Consider the following 12,167-nt stretch of genomic DNA (forward strand, 5'->3'; position numbering starts at 1 on the left):
CCCCTGCCACTCCATCAAACCCCTCTCATTCCTGATGCCCCCCTGACAACCCTGCCCCATCCAACCATCCCTTCTCCCTCTCCCCAGAACCCCTGCCTGCCCCCTGCCACCCCATCCAACCCCCCCCCCTTTCCTGACTGCCCCCCCAGGATCCCTGCCCCCATCCATACCCCTGCCCACCACCCCAAACTCCCCTGCCCTCTATCCAACCCCCTCTGCTCCCTGCCCCCTTACTGTGCTGCCTGGAGCACCACTGCCCAGTGGCACCGGAGCCAGGCCATGCCACCACCACCATACAGCACAGAGACCAGGTCAGGCAAAGCTCTGCAGCTGCCCCAGGAACTCACAGTCCCACCACCCAGAGCATTGTGCCAGAGCAAGCGAGTGAGCTGAGGCTGCAGGGGAAAGGGAACAGTGGAGAGGGGACAGGGGTGAGCCTCCCAGGCCAGGAGCTCGGTCCTGGCAGGATGACCCCATGGGCCAGATGTGGCCCACGGGCTGTAGTTTGCCAAAGTCTGATTTAGATTGTAAACTCTTCCAGGCAGGGTTTGTGTGCTACTCTGGATCTGCACAGCCCATAGCCCAATGGAGCCCCCTGCTTGACTGATCCTTAGGCACTACCATAATGAACACGATTAAGTCATTTCCCTGCTGTTCTGCTTGCTCCTGTGACTGGAGGGGATTTCTAAGGTAGCACTAAATCATACTGCCTGGCAGTATGATTGTTACCCCACAAAACAATTTAAACCTAGAGGTTTGCACTCACCAGGACTCATGCTACTTCCCTAGAAGTGGAATCTTACGCACCTGGTGTGTATCTGATCCTCCAGAGAGCAGCTTGTTATCATCTGGTGCCAGAGAGGGGGGGAAATAAATGGCTGAAGCTCAGCTGAAGTGATGGGCAGGATGGTGCTGAGGAAAATGAATGGTGGGGCGGGGGGTAATACATCTTTGTTATCACTAAGCACATGCCAGGGAGCAGCTTGGATCTACTGTGGCTCTTTTTATCCTGACAGAGGAGCTGCGGCATCCAGGGCCTATTCCCATTTGGGACAGGCCAGGAGGCTTCTATGATTCCTCTCCCATGTAAATATGCTGTAAGGCAGGGGTCACTGTGGCAATGTCTATACTGCAACAACAACCAACTACAGCACAGAGGGTATGGCTGCACTTGCAGCTGTACAGCGTGAGCGTTCCTGCAGCAGTGCTTTGAAGTGCAAGTGTGGTCCCGGCACCAGCACTGGGAGAGAGCTCTCCTAGCACTGCAGGTACTCCACCTCCCCGTGAGGATTAGCTTGCAGCATGGGGAGGGGGGAAGCAGCAGCGGCACTGTTTACACTGGCACTTTATGGTGCTGTAACTTGCTGAGCTCAGGGGGATGTTTTTCCACACCTGAGCAAGAAAGTTGCAGCACTGTAAAGCACCAGTGTAGCCAAGGCCTGAGTCTCAAAGACCCAGGCAACTGACTCAGGCTTGCAGGGCTAAAAATAGCAGCCTAGACATTCCCATTCAGGCTAGAGGCCAGGCTCTGAGACCCTCACCTAGTTTCAATGCCTGGGCTCCAGGCTGAGTGGGAGTGTCTAGGCTGCTATTTTTAGCTCCACAAGCCCAAGTCAATTGGCTGAGGCTTGGAGACCCACATTGCAATTGCATTATAGACATATCTTCAGTGACCTGCAGGCTGGGTAAATGCCATGCGCTCTCCTTTGAGATACTAGAACATAGTGGCCACCTCCTAGGCACCCCCTTGGGCCAGAAGTCACTCTGTAGCATGCAGCCTCTGTTTCCCCCTCCTCAGCCCTTTAAAAGGGTCACACAGTTAAAGGTGGTTCAGACAGCCACCATATAGGGTCCCACTTTAGTCCTCCAATGCATACTGGCCCTCTAGAACACAAGCAGTTCGGCGTTTCTCTCCTGATTTAACCCAAGACACCACAAACTTACACAGTCTTCATCCCAACTGGCTTTTAGTCTCTCCCCTGCTTTCACAGTTTCTTAGGATGTTGATCAGGTGGTTTCACAGTTTCTTCCACAGGGCATCTCCCAGAGCTTTCTCATGCTTCTTCAGCTTTTCCTCTCCTACTGACTCAAGACCCTGCAGGCATCTTCTTAGCAGCTACAGTTTCCTATGCTTACCACTACCACTAGACCTTCCTGCTCTTTTTATCCTAGGAGCACCTGATTCAACCCAGGTGTGACTCATCCTGTAATCAGGGCAGGTTTAGCCCCAGGCTTTCCAGTTTATGGGATTAGCCATCCTGTTACAGATACCCTCTGGCTGTTGCCATGGGATCTTCTATGCCATTACTCTATAGTCCCTCTACAGTTCTCTAGCAGAATAAGTTAGCCAGGGAATATTCCTAGACAGGTGGCATAATGGCTGTATTGCAAAGCACCTGACAGCCCCAGCATGGGGTCATGGCCAAGGAGAAGGGGGCATGGCCAGGCCACAACTGAGGTCTGCTGTTCTTGGCTGCTGGAATAGCCCCAAGCGGCTTTAGGCACCGATATGTAAGTTAGAACATCTTAGAAGAATGGGGAAGGGTACAGGGCCTTGTGGACCCTGCTCAGGGCTCCATCTTTCCCATCAGCCTCCAGCTATGTGTTGGATAAATTTGAAGCCCCTGTATGCTGTGGCTGCTAGAAAGGACAAGGCCAATTTCTCTGTTCTGCCTCTCCCACCCTAAGGCCTCCTGGCAGCTATGATTTCGGGAGCAGCCTGCATTCTCATCCCTCAGCCTTTTGCCTGTTTCAAGGGGGCAGTTTCCACTATCCCAGGCTTTCTGGAGCCTCCATTTGAATCCCCCTCCCCAGTGCCTCTCTCTGCTGTTGCTCAGAACTTTCACAAGTAGCAGCTAAACTGTCCTGATGCTTAGAGAGGCAAAGTGAAGCAAGCAGTTAACACCTCTCCAGTCAAACAGCCCCCAATCTCATCATCAGAAGACAGCTCCCCACAGAGCAGGACACACCAATTGAAAGTGACACTAGACCCTGCCAGAACAACAGATGCAAAACCTGCAGACTTATCTCCACTGCTACAAAGATCAACACCACACACAACACACCTTTCAAGTTCCATGGGTCCTACATACATTATGTACCTCATCCAGGGCACTAAATGCCCCAATAACTATGTGTGTGAAACCGTGGTACAAATGAACTATCACAGAAAAATGATATAAGACAAAAACACCCTATCACCTGTGCGTGAACACTTCACAAAGCAAACACTCTATATATGACCTGTCAGTCCTCGTCCTCAAAGGAAACCTGCACACTTTCAAACAATGAATTGGAACTTAAATTCATAACTTTGCTTGACACTAAAATAATGGACTGGAGAGAGGCACTTGATTTATGGCTTACTACAACAATCTATAACCCACTAAATCCCTCCCCCCCGGGTTTTTTTTTCTCTCTCTCCTTTCCCCCCTATGATTGGAGAGATGTTTACTGGCCACTTCACTGTGAATGGTCTCTTGAAATGTGTTAACTACTTATTCTAAATAAGCTGTCCCAACTTGTATTTAGCTGTGACACCCTGAGTGTTTCCCAGACCCAAAAATCTCTGTGTAAGCAGGAAAGCTGGTCAGTCTCACCAACAGAAATCAGTCCAATAAAAGATATTACCTCACCCACCTTTGTCTCTAATATCCTGGGCCCAACATGGCTACAACACCACTGCATGTCCTGATGTTTGTCAGTTACATTGCTGCCAGAGGAAACTGGGTGTGGATGGATATGGGGAAGAAACCAGCACTGAAGACTGTCAAGACTCTGGTCGGTTTTCATTTTGCTTCATCTTAGGGTAGCTTTGAGAAGCAGCAGCACTGCAGCATTCTGGCTGCCGATGTGCATTTGAAGTTACCTTCACAGCCATGAGGGCTAGCTTTCATTAAAAAAAACCACTCCTAGTCACCCTGCTGAATGGATTTTTTTCCAGCCCTTGTTAAGAGTGGCTGCAGTCAGTTGCCCTTGCTCCGTAACCTTTTAGATCTAAAACTGGGCAGGGTCAGGCCAAGCCAGCGCTCAGATGTTCTTTCATTCTAAGTAATACAGGAAATTATGTTGTTGATGCCCCAGGAGGTGTTCTTCCCTTTAAATCCAAATTAGTACCATGCTGTGCATTGGCTAAGGATCACTGCTGTTGGTGCCAGCTTTCAGAAGAGTTCTATAGAGTTCTTGAGCACCTGTACTCCTTAAATCCCAGGGCACCTTTCACTTGGGTAGTGGCATGACCAACCCTAACTGGACAAAAAAATCATGACTCAGCATGACAATCAGGGTCCAGATACCCCAAGGGGAGAACAGACAATGAGCAGTTAGCCCACCCAATTGCATACTGGATTATAGACTCCCTAGACTTTAAGGTCAGAAGGGACCAATATGCTCATCTAGTCTGACCTCCTGCACATTGCAGGCCACAGAACCTCCTCCCCATAATAGATCCCTAATGTCCGGCTGAGTTACTGAAGTCCTCAAATCATGGTTTAAAGACTTAGTCACAGAGAATCCACCATTTACATTCCTACTGTACGATAAACCTATATCCAGGACCGGCGCTAGGGGGTTGAGCGCCCTAGGCGGACGGCAATTTCGCTGCCCCGCGTGCTGGTCCCGCGGCTCCGGTGGACCTGCCGCAGTGGTGCCTCTGGGCGGTTGAGCGGAGCCGCGTGAGGAGCCGACCGTCCGCAAGCACCACTGCGGCAGCTCCACTGGAACTGCAGAGCACCGGACCCTCCACCTGCACCACTGCGGCAGCTCCACCGGAGCCGCCTGCCGCCCCCTCTGGCAAAACGGCGCCCACCATTTATTCTGGCGCCCTAGGCGATTGCCTAGGCTGCCTAAATGGTAGCGCCGGCCCTGCCTATATCAAGTTCTTTTATGAAAGCTTGTAATCTTCTGAATTGAAGTCATCATGAGATATGTATGTGGACTGTGGTTATGAATCTATGTCTAGTCTGGACAATACTTAGTCCTGCCATGAGTGCAGGAGACTGGACTGGACGACCTCTCCAGCTTCCTTCCAGTTCTATGTATATAGAAAACTATGCTCAATCTGTAAAATTTTAACTACACATCACAGTAGGGAGGAATACCTTCCAAGCCAGTTTACACAAAAGCAACAAGTACCTATTGATGATGCAGCCCAGGAAAAGACTATGATGGACCATTAGTTAGTTGGGGGCGGTCGGGAAAAAAGGGATTTTTATCTAATATGGAAGTGTAAAGCCTGAGGTTGCACTTTTGTTTATTTGCTGTATAACTTGTATACGTGTGCTCTCCCTTACTATTTCATCTTTGAATCTGTGATTTTTGTATTACATTTATTTTCATCCCAAGCAGGTCTCTGTTGTGCAAACTGTGTTGAGTATGTGTGCCAAAGTGAACCGATAAGTGGGGGTGAGGGGCCAGGTTTCACACCTCTGGGGCTGACGAACAAGAGGGAGATAAGTACCAGATGCTCAGCCTAAGAACTCAAGGAGCATGGATTTGGGGAGCTTAAGAATAGAAAGGTAGTTGGTGTCACCCTTTGGAGTAACAGTGCTGGTGGAAGCCAAAGTGAGACATTGTGCTTGTAGGCAGGCTACTGGCATCAGGGAACGGAACCAAAGCAGCACAGCATAAAAACCCTCAAGATTACAGGCAGGCAGTTTCAGAACAGCTTCCTGGTCTGGGTGATCCTCAAAACATCACAGTTAGGCCCCCCAAAATTACAGGATTGGCTTAAAAATCACAAGGGTTTGTGTTGTTTGTTTAAAGATGACACATTGTGAGGCTTTTCTTTGCCTTCTGGGTTTTCTACCTTACAGATTTATGCAGCCACCCTTCACCATGGTACCTGAGTGCCATCTATGTAAAATCAGTAGCAACAGCCATGTGTCGAGCAGACTCCATGGAGTCAGACACTTCTCCAGTTTGAGGCGGGAGGGGGCACTCTGCTTGGGGTATGTCATAAACAGATAAGTAAGAGTTAATAGAACAGTACTTCATATCTCTTTTGCCTGAAAAGGGTTAACAAGATCAGTGAGCCTGCTGTCACCTGACCAGAGGACCAATCAGGGGACAGGATACTTTCAAATCTTGAGGGAGGGAAGTTTTTGTGTGTGCTGTTAGTGTTTGGTTGTTGTTCACTCTGGGGGCTCAGAGGGACCAGACGTGGAACCAGGTTTCTCTCCAATCTCTCCGATACAGGCTCTTATAAGTCCAGAATAGTAAGTACTAGGTAGATAAGGCGAGTTAGGTTATGTTTGTTTTCTTTATTTGCAAATGTGTATTTGGTTGGAAGGAGTTCAAATGTGTATTTGGCTGGAAGGATTTTAATTTGTACTTGAATACTTAGGCTGGGAGGGTATTCCCAGTGTCTATAGCTGAAAGACCCTGTACCTATTCCATCTTAAATTTACAAAGATAATTTTTACTGTTTTTTCTTTCTTTAATTAAAAGCTTTTCTTGTTTAAGAACCTGATTGTTGTTTTTATTCTGGTGAGACCCCAGGGGACTGGGTCTGGATTCACCAGGGAATTGGTGGGGAGAAAGGAGGGAAGGGGGAGAGAGAGAGGCTAATTTCTCTCTGTGTTAGGATTACTTTCTCTCTCAGGGAGAGTCTGGGAGGGGGAAGAGAGAAGGAGGGGGGAAGGTGCATTTTCCTCTCTGTTTAAGATTCAAGAAGTTTGAATCACAGTGATCTTCCAGGGTAACCCAGGGAGGGGAAGCCTGGGAGAGGCAACGGTGAGGGAAAGGGTTTACTTTCCTTGTGATAAGGGTCTGGGTCTTGGGGGTCCCCGGGCAAGGTTTTTTGGGGGGAACGGAGTGTACCAGGCACTGGAATTCCTGGTTAGTGGCAGCGCTACAAGTACTAAGCTGGTAATTGAGCTTAGAGGAATTCATGCTGGTACCACATCTTTTGGACGCTAAGGTTCAGAGTGGGGAATTATACCATGACAAGGTGTGCAGAGTGTGGGATAGATAGATAAGATAGAGAAAAAAAACCTCACTGGCTTTTGCATTCTACCTCCTAGCTATCTGCAGGCAGACTGAGAGGTTTGGGTTTAGGAGCAAAAGCCAGTAGGATTTTTTCTTTCTCTTTCCCTGCAAGCTGTGTGTAAAGCAGGCTAGAGGAGATTGTTTTTAAAAGCAAAGGGCTGCAAGTTTTTTTTGGTCTCTCCCTTCTGGTACTCTGAAGGCAAAAGCATTAGGGTTTAACAAGGATCTTTGTTAAAAAAAGGGACTACAGCTGTGAGTAACCATACACCAGCAAAACAGATTTGCAAATGAATGGTTTTTTTTCTTTCTAACTCTGTCGGGAATAGCTAGGTAGGAGTTAAAAGAAAGACTCTGTTGCTAAGCAACCTGAAGAAGGCAACAGAAAAGCAGCATTTCAAGCAGTAAACACCAGAGGGCGCCCCAACACAGGAAAGCAGAAACCATGACTACCAAGGACACCCTGAAACAGGAACGGGCAAAACTGGAGGCAGAGGCACAAACCAAAGACGCAGACCACAGGCGAGACATGGAAAAGAAACTACAAGAACTAGAAATAAAACAAAAAGAGATGGAGCTGAGAGAAAGAGAGGCTGCCCACAGGAGAGGGCTGGAGATAAAAGAGAGAGGGAAGAGAGGCAAAAAGAGAGAAAGCATGAACTGGAATTAGCACAGGCTAAGCTGAATAACACAGCCAACCCTAACAACCCTTCGCCAGTTGTTGTTCCACATGCCAGGAAATTTCCCAACTACAAGGCAGGTGATGACACTGAGGCCTTCCTAGAAAATTTTGAAAGGACATCTCTGAAGACCAGTACATGATAGAGCTGAGGCCACTGCTCAGTGGACCCCTAGCAGAGGTGGCGGCTGAAATGCCTAAGGAGAACATGAACGATTATAAACTTTTTCAAACCAAGGCCAGAATCAGAATGGGGCTAACACCTGAGCATGCCCGTCGGAGGTTCAGAGCCCTAAGGTGGAAACCAGATGTGTCACTCACCCGACACGCCTACCACATTGGAAAGAATTATAATGCCTGGATATCAGGAGCCAATGTTAAATCTCTGGACGACATGCACCTCCTAATACAATTGTAGCAGTTCTTAGAGGGTGTTCCTGAGGAAATAGAAAGGTACATCCTAGATGGAAAGCCCAAAACTGTAACTGAGGCGGGGGAGATTGGAGCCAGATGGGTGGAAGTGGCAGAAAAGAAAAGAGCTACTATCAAGGGGAGCAAATACCACAGGGGGCACACCGACAATAAACCCTATCACCGAGGGCAACCCAAGACCCCACCTGCAACACCAGGAAAGCTGCCGACTCCCTATTCTCTCACCTCGCCAATCTCCAGTAACCCACCTCGGCCCAGTGACCAGTCAGCTGGGCGATGCTTCAAGTGTAATGACCTGGGACATATAAAGGCCAACTGCCCCAAGAACCCCAACCAAGTGCAGTTCATTATATCTCCATCACTCCAAAGATCCCCAGGCCCAGATGCCTCTCAAATACCCTTGGAGCGAAAGGAAATTTTGAGAGTGGGTGGAAAGAAGGTTATCACGTGGAGAGACACGGGGGCACAAGTGTCAGCTATCCACCAATCCTTAGTGGACCCCAAATTCATCAACCCAAAGGCCCAAGTGACAATTTACCCCTTCATGTCACAAGCTGTAGACTTGCCTACAGCTAAACTGCCTGTCCAATACAAAGGCTGGTCAAGAATGTGGACTTTTGCAGTCTACGACAATTATCACATCCCCATGCTACTGGGGGAAGACTTGGCCAACCAGGTAAAGTGGGCCAAGAGGGTGGGAATGGTTACACGCAGCCAAGCCAGGCAAGCTTCCAGACCCATCCCTGTTCCTGAGCCGTCCACAGGGGCCCTGTCTGTGTTACCAGAGACCCAGACAGAGGTAGTGGACCCGGATCCCCTGCCAATGACTGCAACAGCCACAGTACTTCCAGTCCCAGACCCGGACCTGGAAACACAACCAGCACCAGAACCATTGCCAGCACTGACGCCAGCGCTTGCAAACGCATCTTCAACCCCAACGCCAGAGGGCACCAGCGAGCCTGAACTGGCAGAAGCAGCAAACAACCATACCCAAGAGGCTCAGCCAGAGCCTGAAATACCACCTGGTGCACCAGCGGAGAGCAGTTCACCAGCCACAAAAACAACCCCATCACCTACATCGCTTCCTGAAGGACCAAGCCCAAATCCACAATCTAAGAGAGAACTGGTGTCTACAGCCTCCAGAAAACAGTTCCAGACTGAGCAGGAAGCAGATGACAGCCTTCAGAAAGCTTGGGCAGCAGCACGGAGCACCCCACCGCCTCTCAGCTCTTCTAACCCATCCCGGTTTGTTATAGAACGAGGGCTTTTATATAAGGAGACTCTTTCTGGTGGACACTGGGAAGACTGGCATCCACAAAAACAGTTGGTGGTTCCAACTAAGTACCGGGGGAAGCTCTTAAGCTTAGCCCATGATCATCCCAGTGGCCATGCTGGGGTGAACAGAATCAAAGACAGGTTGGGGAAGTCCTTCCACGGGGAGGGGATGGGCAAGGATGTTGCCAAGTATGTCTGGTCTTGTGAGGTGTGCCAAAGAGTGGGAAAGCCCCAAGACCAGGTCAAGGCCCTTCTCCAGCCTCTCCCCATAATAGAGGTCCCATTTCAGTGAGTAGCTGTGGATATTCTTTTATAATGGAGATATCCTATCTCCTAGGACTGGAAGGGACCTTGAAAGGTCATTGAGTCCAGTCCAGTCCTCTGCCTTCAGTAGCAGGACCAAGTACTGAGTTTTGCCCCAGATCCCCAAGTGGCCCTCTCAAGGATTGAACCCACAACCCTGGGTTTAGCAGGCCAATGCTCAAACCACTGAGCTATCCCTCCCCTTCTTTATTCTGGGTCCTTTCCCAAAAAAGACCCCCAGAGGAAAGCAGCACATACTGACTTTCGTGGACTTTGCTACTCGATAGCCGGAAGCAGTAGCTCTAGGCAACACCAGGGCTAAAACTTTGTGCCAGGCCCTAACAGACATTTTTGCCAGGGTAGGTTGGCCCTCCGATATCCTTACGGATTCAGGGACAAATTTCCTGGCAGGGACCATGAAAGATCTGTGGGAAACTCATGGGGTGAATCACTTGGTTGCCACCCCGTACCACCATCAAACCAATGGCCTAGTGGAAAAGTTTAATGGAACTTTGGGGGGCATGATACGTAATTTCGTCAATGAACACTCCAATGACTGGGACCTAGTGTCGCAGCAGTTGCTCTTTGCCTACGGGGCTGTACCACATCCCAGTTTAGGGTTTTCACCATTTGAGCTTGTGTATGGCCACAAGGTTAAAGGGCCATTACAGTTGGTGAAGCAGCATTGGGAGGGATTTACACCCTCTCTAGGAACTAACATTTTGGACTTTGTAAGCAACCTGCAAAACACCCTCCGACACTCTTTAGCCCTCGCTAAAGAAAACCTAAAGGATGCTCAAAAAGAGCAAAAGGCCTGGTATGATGGACATACCAGAGAGCGTTCCTTCAAGGTAGGAGCCCAGGTTATGGTCTTGAAGGCGCAACAGGTCCATAAGATGGAAGCATCATGGGAAGGGCCATTCACAATCCAAGAGCATCTGGGAGCTGTTAACTACCTCATAGCATTTCCCAATTCCTCCCTAAAGCCCAGAGTGTACCACATTAATTCTCTCAAGCCCTTTTATTCCAGAGACTTAAAGGTTTGTCAGTTTACAGCCCAGGGAGGAGATGATGCTGAGTGGCCTCACAGTGTCTACGATAAAGGGAAAAGTAACAGTGGCGTGGGAGAGGTGACTCTCTCCACAACCCGGAAACGTCTGCAGCGGCAACAGATCAAGGAGTTGATGCACTCTCCTGTCAGTTTCCCAGAATCAACTGGTTACAATGTGGAGAATCTTGTAATTGTACATAATTAGTAGCATATGTAAGGGTGCATGTGTTTATTGATCTGTTTATTCTAAAGTTCTGGGAGAAATCACTGCCAGTATGGTTCCAGCCTGTCAGCGATTTGGGAGGCGTGTCATAAACAGATAAGTAAGAATTAATAGAACAGTACTTCATATCTCTTTTGCCTGGAAAGGGTTAACAAGATCAGTGAGCCAGCTGTCACCTGACCAGAGGACCAATCAGGGGACAGGATACTTTCAAGTCTTGAGGGAGGGAAGTTTGTGTGTGTGCTGTTAGTGTTTGGTTGTTGTTCACTCTGGGGGCTCAGAGGGACCAGGCGTGCAACCAGGTTTCTCTCCAATCTCTCTGATACAGGCTCTTATGTGTCCAGAATAGTAAGTACTAGGTAGATAAGGTGAGTTAGGTTATGTTTGTTTTCTTTATTTGCAAATGTGTATTTGGCTGGAAGGAGTTCAAATCTGTATTTGGCTGGAAGGATTTTAATTTGTACTTGAATACTTAGGCTGGGAGGGTATTGCCAGTGTCTATAGCTGAAAGACCCTGTAACATATTCCATCTTAAATTTACAAAGAATTTTTACTGTTTTTTTTTCTTTAATTAAAAAGCTTTTCTTGTTTAAGAACCTGATTGTTTTTTTATTCTGCTGAGACCCCAGGGGACTGGGTCTGGATCCACCAGGGAATTGGTGGGGAGAAAGGAGGGAAGGGGGAGAGAGAGGTTAATTTCTCTCTGTGTTAGGATCACTTTCTCTCTCAGGGAGAGTCTGGGAGGGGGAGAGAGAAGGAGGGGGGAAGGTGCATTTTCCTCTCTGTTTTAAGATTCAAGGAGTTTGAATCAGTGATCTTCCAGGGTAACCCAGGGAGGGGAAGCCTGGGAGAGGCAAAGGTGAGGGAAAGGGTTTACTTTCCTTGTGTTAAGATCCAGAGGGACTGGGTCTTGGGGGTCCCCGGGCAAGGTTTGGGGGGGACCAGAGTGTACCAGGCACTGGAATTCCTGGTTGGTGGCAGCGCTACAAGTACTAAGCTAGTAACTGAGCTTAGAGGAATTCATGCTGGTACCCCAACTTTTGGATGCTAAGGTTCAGAGTGGGGGATTATACCATGACATAAGCACTTTGGCATCTTTAAACGGAAAGTGGTAGGCCCCGGTGATGATGATGAAGGCCAGGCCTACACTACAGGCCTAACAGTGGCACAGCTGTACTGATGCAGCTATGCTGCCATAAGATTTCCAACTTGCGAAAACC

The sequence above is a fragment of the Gopherus evgoodei genome, chromosome 1 (genome assembly GCF_007399415.2).
Source record: "Gopherus evgoodei ecotype Sinaloan lineage chromosome 1, rGopEvg1_v1.p, whole genome shotgun sequence".
Taxonomy (NCBI): domain Eukaryota; kingdom Metazoa; phylum Chordata; order Testudines; family Testudinidae; genus Gopherus; species Gopherus evgoodei.